Source organism: Protopterus annectens, chromosome 12.part0 (genome assembly GCF_019279795.1).
Source record: "Protopterus annectens isolate FY-2018-M chromosome 12.part0, PAN1.0, whole genome shotgun sequence".
In the NCBI taxonomy this organism is placed as follows: domain Eukaryota; kingdom Metazoa; phylum Chordata; order Ceratodontiformes; family Protopteridae; genus Protopterus; species Protopterus annectens.
In genome coordinates, this window is record NC_056746.1 from 702938703 (window position 1) to 702946202 (window position 7500).

Below are 7500 nucleotides of genomic sequence, written 5' to 3' on the forward strand. Positions count from 1 at the left end.
CTTAAATCTGGAATGAATTTGCCTAGATACTTGACCATGCCAAGAAAACATTGTAGGATTTGGACATTGTCTGGTGCTGGCATCTCGAGAATCGCTGTTTGCTTGGAAGGATCTGTTCGTAAACCTGAACTAGTAAACAAATGACCAACATAAGTAACTTCTTATAGTCTGAATTTGGACTTCTGTGGATTCAGCTTAAGATTCACTTCATTTGCTCTTTCCAGAACTTTCTTGAGGTTTATATCATGTTCGACTTCAGTATTGCCTCCTACTAGAATGTTATCTACTATAATAGCACAAGGATAGCCAGAAAAAAATTGCTCCATTGCACGCTGAAAGACTTCACTGGCAGAACTGATTCTAAATGGCATTCTCAGAAATCTGTATCTTCCAAAAGGAGTACTGAATGTTGTTAGCAATTTTTAGTCAAGCAAAATTTGCCAAAATGAACTCTTTGCATTTAAGACAGAAAAAACAGTGGCATTTGGCATGAGGGCAGCAACTTCTTTGATGATGAGGCCTTTTTAATGCTTTGTTCAGATATCTTGGATCAATACATATTCTGATATTGTCTAAGCTTTTCTTATGACGTACTACCATGGAGGATACCCACTCAGCAGGTTTTTCTACTGGACAAATTAATCCTAGCTGCACCATTTTGTCTAGCTCAGCTTTGACTCTGCCCTGCATAGCTACTGCAACTTTCCATGCTGGTCTGACAACTGGGCTGACCTCTGGGTCTAACTCCATAGAGTACACAACTGGTAGTTTGCCTAGTTTGTCTGCAAAAATATCAGCATATTCAGAAAAAATAGTTTGAGTGAAATTTAAGATGATGTCAAGCAGGCTTACAAGGTGAACTTCTTTATTAAGTGAATGCAGTCCCATTTTCAAAGTGTCTCTGAAACCTAATAATGACTGCACATGTCTCTTGACTATGAAAAATTGCAAGTCATAGCTGTTCTCAGCAGAGTAACATGAAAGCACTACTAAGCCTTAGGTATGAATCTCTTCACCACCATAAGCAACAAGCTTCACACACTTTGTCAAATCAAGCTGTTCTTCAGCTTTTACTCCAGCAAACGTTTCTGCTGACATAACATTGCACTTTGAGCCAGTATCTACTTTGAGCTCTACAGGACTCACATTAATCTAAACAGTACAAAAGCTTTTGTTGTTTGCCCACAAAGCTACTGCATTGACTGTTTCACCAAGCACAGACACACCATCCACATCAAAATTAGGGTCGCAACTTTCTAATTGATCAACTTGTCTCTTGGAATGCCCTCTTTTAATAAAAGAATGTGCCTTATTTGATTTAGAAAATGTTTTTAATGGTTCCACTTATTGCAGGAATGATACTGCTGACCAAAAGCTAAGCACTTTTCTCTTTTGGGTTCATGATTTCCACCACAGCTATGACAATTGACTATGAAGCTGGGTGGGGTTACATGTTTTGACTTTACTGACTCACCCTTATGCTTCACTGAGCATGCCCTGGAATTTGCTGGAATGACTCAGGGTTTCCCATGGACCGTTACAGGACCTGCAGTAGCTGCCATGTGCTTGGGTCGGTTTCTTATAACCATGTACAGCATACTATCAATGTGAGCTTTGTCACTGTGCCTTCCACAGCTTTTCTCATTTGTAAGCATACTTGTGTGCTTTTCCTGTAAGCTTGTATATCTGACAAATCTTAATAGCCTTATTTAATGTCAAATCACTGTCTCGAAGCAAAATCTTTCTCACTGTGTCATTATTAATACCACAGACAAGCCTGTCCTTTATCAACTCATCTTTCAAATCACCAAATCTGCCAGTTTTAGCCTTGTTTCTCAAGTCAGTTATATATGCTGCAAAAGTTTCACCAGGCTTTTGATCCTTTGTGTAAAACAAGTGCCTTTCCATTGTAACATTCATTTGGGAGTTACACATTTCTCTAAACTTACATTTTAAGCATTCACGGTCTTCCCTTGTTTTAGCCGGTACCACAATATGGTGATCTTCCCCCTCCCCTGAAAACACAGCAGGTACATAGACAAATGAATGTTCTCATTCAATGGCCTCTGAACCAGCTAAATTAAGCAGAATAAATGCCTTTGTACATGCAACTTTGTCAGAAAAAGCAATCTGTATGAAAATATCGTATCCCTACTCAAAACAATCTCCAATTCTCTGCAATATTGTTATCAAACACAACCAGTGCGGATCTGTCAAATCCATCTGCTGTGCCCACAGAATATAGTAAAACAAAATGCAAAATGGCCTTTGTAATCACTACAAACATGCACACACACCAGGTACTTGTATTAATATTCAAATGCACAATAAACTCTTCGAAAGACTGTACTCTGTAAAAAATGCCTTGAAATAACTACTTTGTGAAATATTCTTTGAAATAACTTTACTTTGCAAAATAACTGCACTGCAACACTGCACACACTGGCAAATACTTTACACACTCAGGATATTTTGAATAACTTTAGCTAATACTAAAAATAGCACATAGTGAAAAAATACGGTAGTTTTCCCTTTTTTGTACATTTTATGTGATTCGGATATTGTTTCAAATATTTTTTTATCAATATGTCACAGTTTCAGACATTCCATTTAATAAGAAATTTGTTTTGAGCATTCTGAGTGCTTTGTTTTATATTTATAACAAAATAAATAATTCAAGCAAGTTTTAGTACCTGGAATTTGTTTCTGACCTGTTTTGTGAGTTGTTTGAGCAGTAGGGATGATCCACTCATCTATACTCCTCCAACTTGAACCAATATCATGGCTATAACTCTGGATCTCATCCTGACATTGTGTCTCTCTTCTTATGTGCATTAAGAAGACATTGAAGCTTGGGTGTTCATTTAAATAGTTTATTGAATACAAACACATAGACAGTAGGAACATTAAACTTAAATGAACTATCTAACATACTTGCATGCTCACACTCTGGCTACTCACTCACAATGGCACTCTTACTTGCACATGTTCAGTATTTATATGCATATGATGACTCACTGGAAAGCTTCTTAAAGGTATATCACACACACTGATCTACAAGTGATGTGTGTCTTTCAATGTACAGATGACATAATACATATAGCAGACAGTTTTGCAAACTAAGATTCTGAAATGTATACATTCTTATTATTACTGATAGTGATAATGCACAACTGAGCATAGTGGGGCACTTACATCATTTATGTAGCAGGTGTAACTACATGAGATTTAGAAAGATAGCTTTAAGTAGGTTGGATAAGACAACTTTCTATGGATCTGTCTCAGCCAGTTGAGTTAATGCAATACCATGAATGAGTTAACATGCAAAATGATGCAACACTCACAGATTCCACAGTTTTATAAATGGATTTGTCAGTGTATAGGCAAACAAACCTATTCACCACAAACGTCTCTGAATTAACTAATTACACTTTCACACAGGATAGTCAAAGAATGCATCTGGTTCACAATGCATATGTAAGTGATATAGCATACGTAAACTTTAACTGTGACTTGTAAGTATGCGTACATTAGGCAACTGTGCAGTCATGTGTCGTACAGTCAAGTGGCAGTGGTTACTCCTGCTCCTACTGAGCACAGAGCACCAGTCAGGTGCATGAAAAAGTCAAACATCATGCATGTTTCACAGTCACAATCAGCTTAGGTAGCAGCTACAAGGGCCTTCTGACAGGCTGTCCAAGAAAGCTGATGCGTAAGTCTAGAAATGCAGCTATATTAAAGCAGGCCTTCACAGTTTGTGTACAGTTTCAGTGAATGCACTTTCATTCAGTGAAAATAACTTCAGTCAAGATGACTGATAAGAGCAGAATGCGTAGTTCATTGAAAACAAACTTCATCCTGTTTGGATGATAGAAGGCTTGGAAACCAAGGTTAAAGAGGCATGTAGACTATTAGGAAATATTTCAGACACAGTTAGTTTGGTTCGTTTGGACTGATATGCAGAAAGTCATTACAGTGCAGTCCTCAGAAGTTTTATAAAGACACTCAAGAGTGAGAACAGAAGTCAGGTGAAATATCTAACAGTCCAGAATATTATTCAGGAAGATCAGAATATGAGTACAGAACCTACAGACATAGTTATCCGAATATAAGTGCAGAAACTATGGACATAATTAATAGCACTGTTACTGGAAACGGTATATTTCTGAGTACAGAATTTATGGAGAGTATAATAAGTGCAGAAGCTATGGTCATTAGGATTTGATTCAGATATTGTTGACAACTATCTCCAGTGTACATAATACAACATTCTTAACCAAACTACAGTGTATGCAGACTTTTATTCTAAAGGTCCTAACAGATTTGGCCCATAATGGTAAGACTGGCACCTGTTCAACACAAGGTAATTAACAAATGAAGACACTCATTCCAGTCTCATTCCAATTTCTCCAGTTATTTCCAGGTCATTCCAGTATTGTACAGTGTTATCAATTCCTACACCTCGTATGATCTGAATTATCTTTTGTCCAAGATCATGGACAGTTTCAGGCCAGCAGAACAGTGCAGATATTTGCACCATAACCTGTGATGCCATCACTCTGATAAACTTCATAAATGGGAAGCAGATGTTAGACAACAATGCTCCAAACTGTACTGTATTTCTCACTGTGCACATTTTTTTTGAGTAGTCAGTTTCCTATAAAGATGCGCTCCTGATAATTGCAGGTCTGTTGGTGGTATGCCACTTCTGTTTCTACAGTGGGTGCTATGATGAGTTACTATGTGTGAATTTGTTGGTAATGGACAGTGATGTCTGTGTTTTCTGCAGATGCATCCTTATCTCTTCAGGCCTGTCTGTTTATGAAATGACTAGTAAGTACAGTGGGATAATCTATAGATCACTTATGGGATATCAGTGTCAGAGTACCAGAATTTTAACTGTTTTCTCACTAGGTTAATAACACTTTTAAAATTGTTTACCTGGTTACCTGTAGATATGTGGCACACATCTGGCAGGCTAATGGAGAAACAGAGTAAGGATGTATGCGTAGGGGAGTACTTGGTATATATTATGCTCTTACATTTTCCTCCAGCTATCACAGTTAAATAATGTGGCCATTATACTTTCTAGCACTGGCAAAATGGAAGAAAACAATGTGAGCTGCTACATGAGGCTGCTCAGAATCATAGCAAGGTAAGGTTGGCATTACTGACGTTCTGTGGTACATACCCATTTGAGTTACTGGACTAATATACTTAGGCACCATCCCCATTCCTTCTTGCTCTCTGTGTATCTCTGTCTCTACTCTACAGATCCAGAGGAAGAAGTAGTGGCTGAACAGGCAGAGTAATCGGAGGGGGTGGCATAACCTTTGACCAGAAGGCAGCCCAACTCTGTTGTCTGTAGTCTCCCAGACATAACTACAGAACAGTCTGTGGCTGAGGGGGAGTTGGATGCTTGACTGCATGGAATATCTCCTTACATAGACAGCAGATACACAGACCAGGGTGGCCCAGTCCATCAGGCAACCAGAAAAAGAACATGCCCATGCCACCATCCATGCTGAGCCATCTTTTGGTTGTGTGTTATCACTGGTCCCCTCTGGATCAGGTGGCAACTTCTATGCTGCTCAAAACCCAACATATCAACAGTACGATGTTTTCCCTTCCTACTGTGTACAGACCCACACCTTGATCATTATTCAACTCTCAGCATTATCATTTGTCTGTCCTCAGTGGTTTTCTGTTCGTCTGTGTTTTCCCACCCTAGTGTATTCATATCCACCCCTATTTGCCTCTTCTGTTATGTGCTTGCCTGTTTGGTCCTAAACACTCATCTATATTTCCTCCCTAAATTTTACTGCCACCTTACCTCATCACTCTTCCTTCTATATAAGATAAAAAGGGTTTCTATCCCCACAAAAAACAATATTCCCACTCTCCCCAGTACACTGCTATATATTTTCCTTTGGTGTACCTATATGTTTTCTGGCTTACCCATCCTTATTTTCAAAGACGCTGCTTCTCCACATTCCATTTCATGCATCATAATGGTATCCTTGTATGTAGGCATCCATTACCATGTTGTGTATGCCACTGTAATATGCCCATATACTTGGGGTGCCCCTTTGTATCACTCTGTATAGGGCAAGCTGTAAAGTGCCACAGTACTCTTATGAGTGGCTGTGTCATGTATCATGAGAAATTAGCTAGTGGCTGTATAATCATCCAGCTTTCTATTGATGGGCCCCTGTAGTGAAGCATTTGTTCAACTTGTTTACTTATAGGATGCAAATATCCATGTCGCTCTATACTTCTGAACAACTGCCTTACTGCACAGGTTGCTCTTTCTACATCCTTGCTGCAGTACTCAACTTCACCCATCAAAGCATAGCTATGTACTCTGTGTCATCACATGCCCACATTTATCTTTAGAATTAATGTGTTGATTGCCCCATACCACTGCAGAGCAGGACACCAGCTGCATGGATGCCCTACACTTTTCTTTGACTCGTAGTCATAGTATCATTATGTGAGTCATTCATTTTAAAATGAATTGCAAATGGCATATTTTTAGTACATGAAAAATGTATAAATAAACCCAATCAAAAGCTAAGGAAGCCAAGCATGCATTTATTTGCCCCTGTGATGCGCAGAATATTCTGCCAGCTTGCAGATATTGCTGCTCACAGATCCCAGTATACTTTCTGCAGGAGAGCACATCACACAAAGCTGACACTGTAATACTGCTACAAAACCTTTAATGAAGATTAATTACCTGATTTAATTTTACTGGCTGTGCAAAACTTGGTTATGTACGGAAAAGTATGGAAATGCAAGAGTCTGTCACGAATACCATAGTGATTGTTCATAGAAAGAAATCAATCATAATTTGTAATCATTTTTCTATATTATGCATTAGATTTTTTTAAGGAGTAACTTAAATGTATGTTAAGGGCACTATTGTACAATTAAGCAGTTACAGTGAATACTACAGCTAATTTTAATAAATGAATAATACGCAGAAAGAATGCTCGAATACTGTTACTCAAAGAAACAGCATAAAGCATCAGATCATAAATTTATTTATAATATATATTGAACCCTGTCTGTTCTTGCAGCTTCGTTATAATATAGGTCTCCATTCTGGCAACGTGGCAATGATAGATGCCCCAAAACTGACTTTGTCTCACAGGTATTAATCTACCTCAGGAGGTTTCTGGTTGAAAAGAGCAACTATCATTGTGACAAGAAAGCAAACTTTCTTTTCTTTTAAATATATACTATGGGTATGGACAATATTTTTTCTAAAATGTATAACGTTTTCATTTACATTATGGTTTCTATATTAATAAGTGGGATGTCTCTCTTGCAGTCCATTCATGAAGTCCATACAATGTATTATCAGAAATGTTGATATTGGAAAACATTTAGAAGTCAGTTGTGACATATCTGCAGTCACATATTATTCTAAGTACAGTAGTGCTTCATTCAAATACTAGCATAGTCAAACTGCACTAGTGAAGTAAATTTGATAAA